Here is a 14,509-nt window from a genome sequence, read left to right as displayed (position 1 = left end):
CACACAAACACACACACACACATACACACATACACACACACATTTATGTGTTCATTACTAACCATAATCACACCTGTGTTCTTGTCTCTGTTACATGCTTGGAGGTGTGTGCCATGTATGTGCGTCTGTGTTTGAGTAGAATAACTAATCTCAGGATGGCGAGGACCACTTTCACTTTTTTGGAACACAGCAGATTAATCAGTGTCTTTTTAAAAGATGATCTTCTTTTTACGTAAGCCTTTATTCTACATGAAACTGCAGGAAGAGAGAAAGGAGAGGAACATAAAGGTCTTGAATCGGTGACGTCATGATGACATAGTGTATACAGATGCTTCAGACCACTAGAACAAATATGCACTGCTGGAAAATCTAATTTTATACAAATGCATTATACTATATATTATTATACATAATAGGCTGTAGAAATGTACTTCATGATTTATTTATTTTTTCTTATAGAAATATTTACTTTAATCTTTACTTCATTTTAAAGACAAAAACATCTCGGTTAGGTTTAAGTAAGGATCATGGTTGACATAAGTACTCGCCCAGGGTTAGGGTTAGGGTTAACCCTTCTCGTCACTTCTGCAGTAAAGATTTGGGTTCGTATATGATTAAGAAAAGACCGCCTATAATGTTAAAACAAACCAACGTTGACTGTTGGTAGGAGATGGGATCAGTACAGCAACCTAAGATGTCAAATCAGACATGTTATATGCCCAACTATCCACCCATTCAGATATAAAACACCCAGATAAATTAATGAGCATCAGTAAATCCAAGTCACGTTTAGCCAATTTTATCTATACAGCCCAAACTCACAAGTTTGCCACAAAGGGCTTTATAATCTTATAATCACACAAAACCCTCTATCCTTAGACCCTCAGTCACATCAATCAAATCATAGACTATTGTTCTGCTTGTCTGGCATTTGAAAGCCCTCTGACAACAGTATCTTCAAAGACAAACAAAAAGTTAGGGTCTGTCTGGCAGTGTGTGCAGGAGCATGAAAAAAAATTTACATTCACAGGAGCTGTGCAGACATGGAAAGTTTGCTCAGCGGTACTCACAGAGATCTGTGGTCTTGAAAGAGATGCCAGCATGCCTTTAATTTAGTGAAGTCCCAAGGCAAGAGAGGGCTTAGCTTATGGAACGATGCAGTCTGAGGCTGCATACACACTCGAGGACAATAACCTTGATCACGGGAACTCTTCAGAATTTATTGCTGCTTGGAAGTGTGATTTATGTTTGAAAGAGCATCTTTCAGGACACACATACAAACACAGGAGGATGGAGCACTCGCAGCATAAAGGCAGGGTTCCCCTTGTACACTTCCCTCTGAGAACACACTCAGTAATGTCATTACTATAATCCAGCAGCTTGTTCAGGGACAGTTTCAAAAGACAGAGCTGCAGCTGGGATGTTTCCTCTCAAAATCAACACAGGAAATAACCTCTCGAGCCCAAAGCTGAGCAATACTGGGAAACAGATGCCGCTACTGTACAGGTTGTTAAGTGTGAGGATGCTTCAAAATGATGACTAGTGCGATGAAAGTCTGACGCATGCAGAAGGCCAGTCTAGTAGACGTGCGCGTTCAGAATATGAATACATTCACAGAGGCATTGATGGAATTATTAAATTACACATTTAATAGTAATTTATATCATTTTACCAGGTGTAGACAAATAAGAAAGATGTCTGTGTGTGTGATGGGGGTTCTTTCATCATCTATATGAAAATGAGATGCCACTGCATTGTTCCCCCTGAAAAACACACATATGCACAAACACACACACACACGCACACATACAGATTGGTTTCACTGCATCTGCCAGTGCTCATAGGTTCTATGTGGGTATGTGTGTCCTTTTCCACACTATTGTTTACATGTTAATCCCAACATTTCCATTGACTAAACCTCCTTACAGCTCCACATGGGGTAAGTGTGTGTGTGTGTGTGTGTGAGTGTTCAGAGCAGACGGTCTATGTAGATCTTACTATTATGTTTGACCCCCTGTAGTCTGTCAGTTATATCACTGACCCCTCTGAATGTGATACACTAATTTACATACAATGAAACGGACATTAAAGAAATAATCAACCGCGGTCAGATGTTCATTTCATTCTTTCAGAGGCACCAGATAACAGATATAGATTCCATTCATAATGGTGCTAAGTGCGAGGAGGGTGATGGTAATTGATATTTGTCTGGATCCATTCCAATATGTTTACAGTTCTGCATACAGCATTTTGTTCTTGGTACTGTTGTATTGTATGTGGTCATTTTCATGATAGCATGAATGTCGTTTCTCTTTTACTTTGGTTTAAAGTAGGACAGCTTAAAATTTCTAAACATTTGCAAAAAAAAATCTATGACCAAAGTGATATTTCAAAAATAATGAAAAAAGAAAAAAGACTTATCTCAACTTATCACTCAGCTTTCTTTTAAGGTTTATTATTAAAGTCACTAAAGAAGACTAATAAACATATTTTATTAGTGCATTTAAAAACAATGCAGCCAGTCAGATGTTTGCTAATCTGCAAAGAGACAGAGGAAACCCTAAAGAACACCATCTTAACTGGGCAGTAAGAACATGTACACAGTATCAGCAAATATACACGTAGGAGATTTAAAGATAAAGATGGCAGAGTTGTCCATCAAAAGCCTGTCAAGTCTATTCAGCAAACAAAGGTTGACCAAATTAGGACATGAATTCATCCACACTCCACGAATCTCCCTCGGTGATGGTTATGCCGTTTGTTTCCATCCTATATACATATACTGTATATATTTTCCAACTATGCTCAGACCACCAAGAGCTGTCAGATCGCCCTCAACTCACCCACTGATGGACACTACAGGTGGGCAGCACCTGTCCAATCATAATGCATACACGGACAGTGCTTGTCCAGGCACATACATGGTGTACATGCATGCAGATGTATTTTGCTCTATTCTGTCAGCATATTGTGAAATTCTGCCCTTTTATGCTAATCAAGTTCAAATAAAGCCAACCTCATGATTCATCAGCGATATTCTTATACAACAACCACTGAATACAGAGGTGAAGAGACACCACGGTGGCCCTCATTCAACTTGATGAAGTAAACTGGCCACATTAGATACAAGGTGTGTTTCGTGCTTGTTGTTAATGTTGATTAGTAATCTTGTCACTTAAATAGGACAGCCTTACCGCCCACTATGTCAGTTTAGCCTGTCTGCCCCGAGGCGAGCTGAGACAGTAAACCGGAGACAGAATGTGGTGACATGTTGTAGGATTTATGAGGCAGGCAGACGGGTGCACTGCAGCAAGCAAAAAGTACGAGACATCAGGGCCATTGAAAACAAAGCCATACTTATAAGAAGTGGAGACATGAAGTGGATTGGATGGTTTGCTGCTGTTTCTGTACTTACTGGAAACATCTTAATTTAATTTATATTGTATATATAAGGTTAAATAAAAATGCTCCATTCTTTTTCATCCTGTTAGAGAGAAGTCCACTCAGTACAGGTCTGTGCCTGTAACAGATTTCTAAGTTCTCACATCCTGACTACATTTTTCTCCTCATCAGCTTAAAATCAAGATGCAAGTCACTCAAAAACATTTCTAAATTCTCTTATCTTTAATCTTTACTAATATTCTGTATTTCAGAACTTACCTGAACATTCACACTGAACTACAAACATCAAATAGTCCATAATATTCAATCTGTTGGGAAAGAGATACCAGAGTTTAAGTCAAAGATGATGTTCATTTTGTGGGATACAGTTTGTCTTTGGTACCAAGTTTCAATCAAATCAAGCACACAGAGTGTAAAAAAGTGAAAGAGATACAGAAAAAGGTGAAGAATAGACTTTGAACTGCTGAGGGAGAAATCAAAGAGCATAAGCATAGCTGCTCTTTGTCTCTGAATGGTCTGCTGGACAGAGAAGAGGTGTGGGTGTATGTCCCAGTGTTAGCCTCTCCCTGTGGACTACAGTGTGACAGTTAGATGGATGTTCCCCTCAAACACCAGCTGATTATTTCACATGACTGAACAGAGCTGAATAACCATGTGTCAAAGACATGTAGTGCATATTCATTGTTATGATTTCTGAGATGTAAGCAAACGAGTAAAATGACAAAGTACAGTTGTCTGCTTTGAACCTGGCCTGCTCTGTCTGACGCTTGTCATGGTAAGATCTAGAGAACAGGGACATTTTGACTCTAGAAAGTAGAAGATGGGCAACTGGGGATCTATAATATCAGCACACGATGCCCTTTTTAAATGACGAGCTTTAAAAGCTTCCGGAAATTCTGAGTCACGGTTATAATTGAATACTTTGACCTTTCAGGACTTTTTAAGCAATAAAGAAATGAAGATCACTTCAGGAAAGAATAAAAGGTAAAAAGTACTACTTGCAGAAATGGAGAAACCCTCAAAATAGCTTCAGGGTCAACTATACACATCACCTCACATGTATCTCTTCACTGCAAAGGTTTGTTTTGGCTGAGCAAGTATTGAGAGTTTTGGACTTTTCTGAAGTTATTTGGGAGTCTGTCCTGTAATGAATGTGAACAGTTGGCCAATTAGCTCTTAAAATCGATGACTGAATTTACGGTATAAAAACAAACCATTAAAGACGACTTTTCACGAGGGAAACAATTGGTCTGAAGGAAAAGACGTGATAAACTGCCTCGTAAGCAACCTTGCTGAATCGTTTCACTGGACAACAGATCATAATTACCGGATGAATTCCTTCCCCACATATACAGTAGTGTCTCCATCTGGAGAATGTAATAAGGGAGACAGCTGGTTACTGTGTGGAGCTATCCAAATATTTCCACGGTTGCTAACTACATCTGCAACCTGACAAAGTTTAAACAGCAGTTGTTGCTTTCACACAGTGTGTCTGTATACTTTGATGTGTATAGATGTACCCTTCTGAATAGACCACTTAATGTCAATATTATCTCATAATTTCACAATATGAATACTCTATATCTCATGTAAGAAATCCTATCATTGCCTTTCATTTCATTCCTCTATACGCCACTGCTGCTACAGTTTTTCAAACCATCTTAATGATGTACTGTAATACATAACTTTTAATAGTTTCACTCAAGCATTTTTCAATATTAACACTACTAAAATGTAGATATGCATGTATAGTGTATACCTTGTTTTTGTTATTTCCTTTTATTTCTCTCTGCAGCAGCAGAAGACTGACATCCGCACAGGAAAAACTGAAACTGGGTAATTAATCAGTTTTAAACATCACAATAAGAGTCTTTTTTACCAATTACCAGTATGGTTGAAAGGAGTGCCAGTTATCATCTTATGTTAATAGTAATGCCGACATTACTCTATGTTCAATGACTGCATACAATATTAGAAGCTTTAAAGCGACTCTGTACTGTAAAAAAAGACCATCCTTTTAATGTCTACTGGTTGTTTTGTGCCTTAAACACAATATACTATAATAATTGTGTTTGTTTATATTCTATAACTGATTTCTATATAACGAGATCATGCTTCGTGGGTATGACAACATTAAACACAGCACCAAAAAGTGATATTTTTCAAAAATGTCATCTCCCTGTCTGCACTATCCACTGTAGATAAGAACCCTCTCTTCTTAGAGTAGCATGGCAGGAAGCCAGAGGCTGCACAGATGACCTTTATAAGTTAAACTTCAATGTAACTTTAAGCTTTTGGCAATAATTGGAGTCAGACTTGGTCACCATGGACTCAGCTTTATTTATAGAAAGGCCACAATATCATATTATAAATGGGTGAACATAGAAACAGCACATTTTCCAAAACACGCTCTCTTTTCTCATGATGACGTGATAAGTCAAGGTTGTGGCTCCCTTGGCTTCTAGCTTTGGAGTAAAATTAGTCATGTTATCAGATATGTTTTGTACCAACTTTGTAGAAGTAGCATGTGCAAATTCTTCTGCTCTATGTGAAGATGAAAGTCAGGAAAAAGTGTACAGTAGTTGAGATTAATAGCCATGTGCAGCAGAGCAGGCGGCACGGCTTTGAGCCAACTGTCCCTTCTGCTCATACGGACAGGGCCAACAGCCAATTAAAGCCCTTGTTCAGGTCTTGGGCCAATTAGAGCCACTGGTCAGTAGAAATGAAGGATTGGTCAGTAGTTTTAGCTCAAAATCCCTCGAATACAGGACATAATGTGGGTAGTCTGCTTCACTTATTGCTTATTATTCATATCAGTGATCAGTAAATCTGAATAGTTTTTGCTTTCTGATTTAAACAGATAATGATTTTTTTATTTACTTTTTAAAACTAAAAAACTAAACTTGATGTCAAGACTTAATTCTCACACTTCCAGGCATAAAAATAAACATCACTAGCAAATTAGCTGTACAGCACAGGTCCACGTACTGTATGTACCAGGTGCACAATATCTGTACATGGTGGCCATGTCGAGCTGCCCCCGTTGGCTCATCCTGCTCTGTGCTGTTGTGGTCAAACACAGGTCGAGGCTTTTAGCCAAGAGAAGAGAGGAGAACCATCAGTCAGTGGCTTGAGCCAATAAGACCCTCTGCTCTGCAGCCGGAGCCAGACAGAGAGGTCAGGCCGGGGTCAGGTGGTCAAGACTGGGGTCAAATGTCAAGAGACTCCCTCAGTGACCAGCAGTTATAAATGTCACACACATGAACACACACAATCTCTAATGACTGGCAACCCTGTCCAACAGTGACCAGTGACTGTGACCGATTGTCTCTGCTGCCCGGACCTTCATTTAACACATGGCCGGCACTGATTTGAATGAGCGGCTAGAAAAGCTGGTTGGAAAGACCTCCAAACGACTTAATAATGCACTCAGCACCAGGCTCTTTGTGAGTGTATAAAACCCACAGCGTGAGATCTATACGTGATTACTTACATGCAGTAAGTACATGCTCACAGAAATCAAAACAAGATAAAAAAAAATGATAAATGGCAATGTACCGTGAAGACGAGGGAAGAGAGTTGGGTTTGATGTTAATCTTTTCTCCCCTCCTTCAGGTGGCCTCTCTCAATAACACATCACAGATTCAAGCGGCATAAAAGAGCAATCACAGAACAATTTAACCTCCATCCTGCTTCTGTGCTCACACTCTTAGCGTGTGTGTCACCACAGCAGAAGTGGCAGTAACTGCCAATTCACAAAGCTCCCTCTCCACGAATTCCTCACAAATGATAACTTTCGGGGCCCCCTAGCGATAAAGTAATTTCTCCATCCCTCCTGTCGGGGGCTTGGGGGACGGCAGAGGGCTGTGATAATCTCATAAACAGAAGCTGTGTAGATATGGGCCATCTATTATGACCGGGAACAGTAGCGTAGATAGCAGCATTTATTATCTGAGACAGCAGACAATACATTCTCATTCTGTGATACTACTGCTGACAGACACAGAGTGATCCATCTTAACCGACCGAGCGGAGAGAGAGGAGGGAAGAGAGAGGTAGCGACAGATGTGGAGCGAGAGAGAGAGAGAGAGAGAGAGAGAGAGAGAGAGAGAGAGAGAGGTAGGACAGCGAAGAGACTGAGAGAGAGGGACAAAGTTAGTGTGTGTGTGGGGCGAGGTGCAAAGAGAGGGAGAGTATGTAGAGGAGAATTATTATTGCTCTGGTCTACATTAGCTCTGCTTCTGTCTGTTGTCGGTTATAAATAATCAGACATACTGTATGCACGCTTTTTCACCGGTTGATGTAGCTGACAGGGCACCCGTTTGCTGATGCCTGGGGCTGCAGCTAAATAAATAAACAGGTAGATATAGCGGTTTTATTGCCAGACTGTTATTTTACTGCTAATACTAATATTTTAGTACAAACCAACTGCCACCCTGCCGCTGTCTGGCATTCAGTCCTACTGTTTTCTTCGACTGCAGCTGCTGTATTTGAAGTGGTGCTCATTGAGCTTTCCAGGAATCATATGCACATTTTAAGCACTGTGAGTGCATTGTAATTAATATTATGGTGTAATCAGAGTGTGTTACAGCTGAATTTTAAGTGTAAGTTGTTAGCTACATTATGAGGCATCTTTTGTTGAAAATGACATGATACTTAGCTTATTTGCAGAATGACCAGGAAGGAGGAAAGGATGCAGTGGATGTTAGTATTCAAATGCATTTGAAAAACTTTCACTGTTTTATCTTAAAGAGCTGGTGATCTTTTAAAACCTGTTCAAAATGTATACTAGGACCTTTAAAGCGAACTAATTATATTAATATCTTGTTTAATTTGTTCAAAAACAGAAATGTGAAAACAACAATTCATGGTTTCAGAGAGTGCTATAACTATTCTTCGATGAACAACAGTTTATCTATCCGCCCAGAACCACCGTGTAGAGTCCAGGAAGTCACTGCACGCGGAACAGTTACAGCATAAAACACCTTCAAGCCACAACATGTTGTTTTTACATTTGTGTTTGTATACAGATTAAACAAAAGGAACACAACGTGGTAATTGGTGAGATTCCAAGGGAATGACAGGTGTGTTTTTGAACTTTGGAAACAACCTGGCTACAGTAGCTGTTTCACTCTACTTCAGGTATTTATGCTAAGCTAAGCTAATTTCCTCAAGGCACCAACTCTGATTCTCTAACTCTTGGAAAGAGAGCGAATACGTATAGTTCCCAAAATGTAAGTGTTAGCCCTAACACCCATGGCCACTGGCAAATAATACACTTTTAATTTATCTCTGCGGGTTTCTGGCACCGATGCGTGGTATTTTTGGGGAAGACAGGGATGTATTGGCAGGAAACCTGCATCATCAGAGAGAAGGAGCAGAAAGAAAGAAAGAAGTAAACAATCAAACAAGCAGAAACAGAAAGATAATAATAGAGCAGTTGGCAAATAGATGACAAGGAGTGAGACAGAGTGGGGGCGATGGATTGAGTCCAGGTGATAGTCAGACTCTTCCTTTAACTCAGAGGACAGCGGACTGAAAGAGAGCAGGTATAAACACACAGAAAGCTGTGGTTTATTAACAGTGTGTAATGGCAGCGAAGAGGAGATGCAATTAGAATGAGCCATATGGATGATCATATGGTCATTTTATAATTAGCACTATCTTAAAATGGAACACAGACTTGTATAAAACAAGAGAAAGTGGTGGTTGAAAGTGGAGTGAAAGAATTTGATTCAATTCTTCTGCACAAACATTGCAGAAGTGGGATTTCAGAAGAAATGCTATTGCTCTCAAGGACTTGGTCTTAATCACTCGTTATCATTCAGAAAGTTAAGATGGTTAATATGACATGTGTTATGAGTAGCCCAACTCACCGGTTTACTTAAACAAACATACAAAAGCTAATTGTGACCACTGAGACAGAGCTGTTTTGTGTTGAAGTAGTAATAAAAGGTAATGAATACATTCTATATAAAGTGATACATTTTGCAATATCATAACTACTATGATCCCAATTTGTTGGAATATAAATGACAAACAACAAAGCTTTTGAGAGAAATTGGTGCCGTTCGTTCCAGCATCGAGGGGGAAGATGTTCAGGCAGAAGTAAAGATATTATAGCATAGAGGAGAACATGTGAAGCGATAGGATGATTTTCTATTCTTCGTCAAAGAAACCTAAACATAATGTACTTTCAACAGTGATGTTCCTGTGCACAGTGGAGCGCTCGCATGCTCGTGATCCATAGAAGGTCACTACCACACAAAACGCACAACAGCAGCGACATTTTCACTTGACACTCTCCAAACACTGGGGGAAACCCTGGAGACAAACCTCACTGCCTGAGTCCCAGAATTAGAAACAGTCAAGTCCTCTCTCTACACTAACCTTAACAGTTCAACCTCTCATGTAGCTTTCACCAACTCATTGATGTAAATTTATTTTTTCCTTCGCGTATTTCCTGTCAAACTTATTTTCACAGCATTCCTGAGGCTGTGCATACCTTACACGTCATGTAATCGTGTTGGGAAACTTCTGCCACTTCAAATCCTGCAGCCAAGTTAAATACAGCGGCACGGGGTGTTGTGTTGCCCCAGAGGGCTCATGCACAAGATATGCTGTCTCTATGGTTTCATAAAGTAGAGACAACATGAAAATAATCTCAGAAAATGGGGAAAGGCCTCACACGTATTTTGAAAAATCACATTATAGGGGAATAAAAGAATATGATCATGTAATGGGTTCATTCCAAGTTCATTTCATTGCTTCATAACAGAAGTGTGTTTGTAAACTGTTTGCCCTATGGAGGCAAATAAAGTTGATTTAGCAGTATTGACAAAGCATGAGAACATTTGAACAGTAGAGTGTTAGAATAGTAATGTGTTGTCCTGCTGATGAAACATCAGGAGGCTACGGATGCTACAACACCGCCTCAGGGATACATACAATACATATTGGCTGTGTGTGCGTCTCTGAGCATGAATGTGTGCTGTGCACATGCCCTGCAGGCTGGTTACGTGGATCTGTAATCATGTGAGCATGTATGTGAACATGTGGGTATGAGTTACTGTGTGTGTCTGACAGATTGCTTGTGCGTGAGATACAAAAAAAACATCGAAGCCACAATTGTGGTGTGGATGGAATGAAAGAAAGTGTTTCCAATACCATCAGAGATTTCTAAGAGAAAAAGAGGAGGAGGAGGAGGGAGGGGAGGAAGGGCGCTGAGCCTCCGACTCCACTGACGAGGTCCTTGCACAATGCGGGCTTCGTTTACTGATTTTCAACATAAAAATATATCGGGTCCATGTTACCAACAACACTGTGGGCTGTGAATAGTTTATTGTTCAGAGAAGAAGTTAAACAATATTTTAACAAGTTGTTTTAGTAGTTCTTTGCAATATTTGTCAAACCTGCATCCATTCTATGAACACAGATGTAGTATTATCTTTTAAGTTGATGTGGTAATTGTGTGAAGAAACAGTTTTACCAACAAGTCCTCCTAATTATATGACAAAATATGTTGTTTGTCCTAGCCCCCTAGAATGACACACACAAGTCTTTTTCGATCTGACGCCCCTACGGGCAGGACGACATCACTTGTCTGCGTCTCCCAAATGATTGCATCAGCATCAGCATCGGCTAATTGGGCTCCTTTAAATAAAGAAATAAACTATGAGAGTATAGTGTGAGTGAACAGTACAACTAAACAATGAGCTGAAAGATGTTAACATGCTCAGCATGTAGATCTGCAGTCAGGTGATAATTCTCCGTGACTTCATCCCTTATGAAATGTGCTCATAGTCAATTAAGTACTTCTAACATTTTAAACAATATTGATTACGGCAGCTTATGTGCGGGAATTGTTGAATTTTTGAAAGCTATTTTTACGAGGTAATGACACACCCGCCCTGATTTTACATGAATTGCTGGCTGCAGCACAAACTCACTCGTGCTTTGTGGTCATGTGATCCAGTCCTGGAACAAACAAAACCTAAAAACATCAGCCTGATGCTGCAGTGACTGCCTTTGTACTTTACATGAATGCAAGCTAAATAAGTAATGTCAGTTTCAAAGCCATAGCTTATTACATTTTCATACACTGCTGAGACTCTATGTGTGTGTGTGTACCGGCATATTTTGCTTTCAAAAATCTGATTATTTGCTTGATGAGCTTGCCATTTAAAAGGTACCCAGAGAGTCAGAATGGATAGAATACAAAAGGAATAGTGAATGAATTATAGGTTCTTTGGTGTTTTGATCAAATTGATTGATTGACCAAAGTGTTTTATCTTCCATCTATGTCTTCTATGCTCCGAAATCACTGAATAAGTGGCCCGATCTGTAAAACAAATAGAAATCTTACCTGGGACATTTCCATAACCTTTTCACTCACTTTATCTCTGTCCCTCATCCATTCTTTCATTTTTCCTTCTGTCCCACCCCTTCACTTATCTGTGTTTCCGAAATATGTCTCTCTTTATCCCATGCGACATCACAGGATAGGCCTGTCTGAAGCAGGTAATGATTGTTTTGTTCTTATTTCTGCGTTGAGAGGGATCAGAGTAGCGCTGGTTATCAGGCCATTTATTACCCTGCCAGCTCGCCACTCAGCTGTCTGGGTAAATGCAATCTCTCTTGATTCACACAATTACCCCAAGATAGAGAGGGGGAGAGAAATATCTATATAGCAATGGCATTGTGGGTCAGAGAGAGTTTAGTGCTTCTCCAACCGACTAGACCTGCAGTCTTTTTGGTGCACAAGGGTTGTTTGTTTGTGTGAATATGTGTGATGTTCATCTCCTACAGCAGAAATAAAAAGCCAGGAGCATTAATCAACATCCTACTTTGCAAACTGCGAGATCTTCTGTTATGGATCTATTATGAACATAATACAAATGCATTATACATTCTTAACTGGAGCTCATTACTTACTAAAGACAAAGCAATCCATTTCTTTCATATTCAGTTAACTAATGAGGCTTTACTTTGTTTTTCTAGATCAGGCTGAAAAGATCAAACACTGAGAAAGACAACATGTGTTTCACAATACAGCATGTTCTCTGGGTCAACCAATGACTATGTAATAATAATGATAATAATAATAAAAATATTATTCTATGCATTGCAAACTAGCTATGTGGACCTTAAATAATAACATTTAAGGTCCACATAGCTAGTTTGCAGTGCTCAGAATAATGTACATTTTGAAAACCTACACTTCCATGACAACTTCACAATCTTCATCTGTCAATGAAGACGGTGTGATACTGTTGAACGCTCCAGAGCAGGCGAGTTAGTTGACCTTGGGTGGAGATTGTTTTGTCAACAATGGTTGCTGATGTTTAACCTACAGTAAATCAGATTTTTTTTTTTTATATATCTTCTTAAAACTGTGAATGAAAACATCTTTGACACCCAATATTAAGATTCGATTTTCCTGATGTAAAGGCCCCTGCCGTTTGTGTTTTGTATCTCCTTTCCTCTCCTCTGTTTTGGGACACTCTATCCTGTGCTAATGCACACTGCATTCTGTTTCACCGGTACAGCCGGAGTCATCAAAAACTGCAAAGAAACAGGCCACATTTCTCCCCTAGCCCAGCACTTCTGCGTGTGTCTGCAAGTGTGCATGTGTGTGTGTGTGTGTGTGTGTATGTGCATATGTCTTTGTGTGTGTGGGTGTGTGTGTGTGTGTGCCTGATGAGAAGAACTGCTCAGCAATATTTAGCGTTACTGCGACAGAACAGCTTTAGGACAGAACAGAACAAGGCTCACCTTCAGAAAAGACGAAATGAGAGTCAAAGAGACAGAAATATATTTTGACTTCTGATGCTCCTTGATGAAACATTGTGCTTTATTAAGTAAGAGGAAAAAATCTCAATGCCAAACACTAAAAACACCACATTAAAATGTTTGTTTCTGGCCACAAAGGGTCATTACACCTTCTTTCTTACCACTCTGTTTCTCTCTCAGAGGTGAGCAAATGCAGGCCTTGAATTGTCCAGAAACAACAGGAATAACAACATGAATTATGACACTCTTCAAAACAATTTGTTACTTATCTGGATTACATATAAATTGTGAGCTCAGTTTCTGCATCATGGATCTTTTTCACTATGCTGTGCTAAAAACATTTAAATACTGCAGTTCTTTAAGTTAGCGTGTGTGTTTTCTAGGGTCATGTGTGATAATGACCCATAACTCTAAAAGCACTATGTGTTACTCTAGTAAACCATTAGACATGTGTTTGTGTGCATGTGTTCATTTTGGGGTGTAAGGCAGCAGATGCCTACCCGCAACATGCACCATGCACCTTATGCACACCCACGTCCACTTACACACACATGCACACAGACCAGCTGGGCGGCGGCTCTGGGTTCAGTGTACAACACACATGTCGGCCTTCAACGTGGCACGGCATCAATTAAACTAAACAGGACATCTATCACAGCTAACCTCACGGCAGGGTCTGACACACACACACACACACACACACACGCACACGCACACAGGATACATTTCTCCCACATTCCCGTCAAACATAATGTTACATTTATGAAATAGAAAGTGAAGTCAGTTTTATTCAAATAGAACAAATCCTAAATCAGATAATAAATACAACCTCTTCTACCCTTAGACCATTGTTTGAATTATGGAGGAGCTCCCTGGGAAAACCCTTAAATATATTAGTCACTTTTTTCAATCCATCTTTATACAAACACGTGATTTAAAAAGTAATTTCTTGCATTTTGTTCATTGATCATACTTTAGTAAAGCGCTGTGAATCAGTCCTTGCAGTAAGGTGTTACGTCCGAAATTCAATTCAGTTCAATTTGATCTAACTCTGTATGGGTAGTTACAGTATATGCAGCAGCTTGCTGGCCTTTTAAATTCTTACAGTTAACAAAACATGTGTATAGATTGAATACATAACGTCTTGCATCATTGTATAATCCAGATATTAAGTTCTGTGTGACATTTAGTTCTATCGTCACTGTCAATTTTCACTGTTTGATGACAATGGACATAGGAGTGACTTTTGCTTCAATCGTTGATATAAGGAGTAAAATACTTAAAAAATATACATATATATATATATATATATATA

Source organism: Anarrhichthys ocellatus, unplaced genomic scaffold (assembly GCF_004355925.1).
Source record: "Anarrhichthys ocellatus isolate YVR2014 unplaced genomic scaffold, GSC_Weel_1.0 scaffold13, whole genome shotgun sequence".
NCBI lineage: Eukaryota > Metazoa > Chordata > Actinopteri > Perciformes > Anarhichadidae > Anarrhichthys > Anarrhichthys ocellatus.
The sequence above is the reverse complement of the archived record's forward strand: the minus strand, read 5'-3'. Positions refer to the sequence as shown.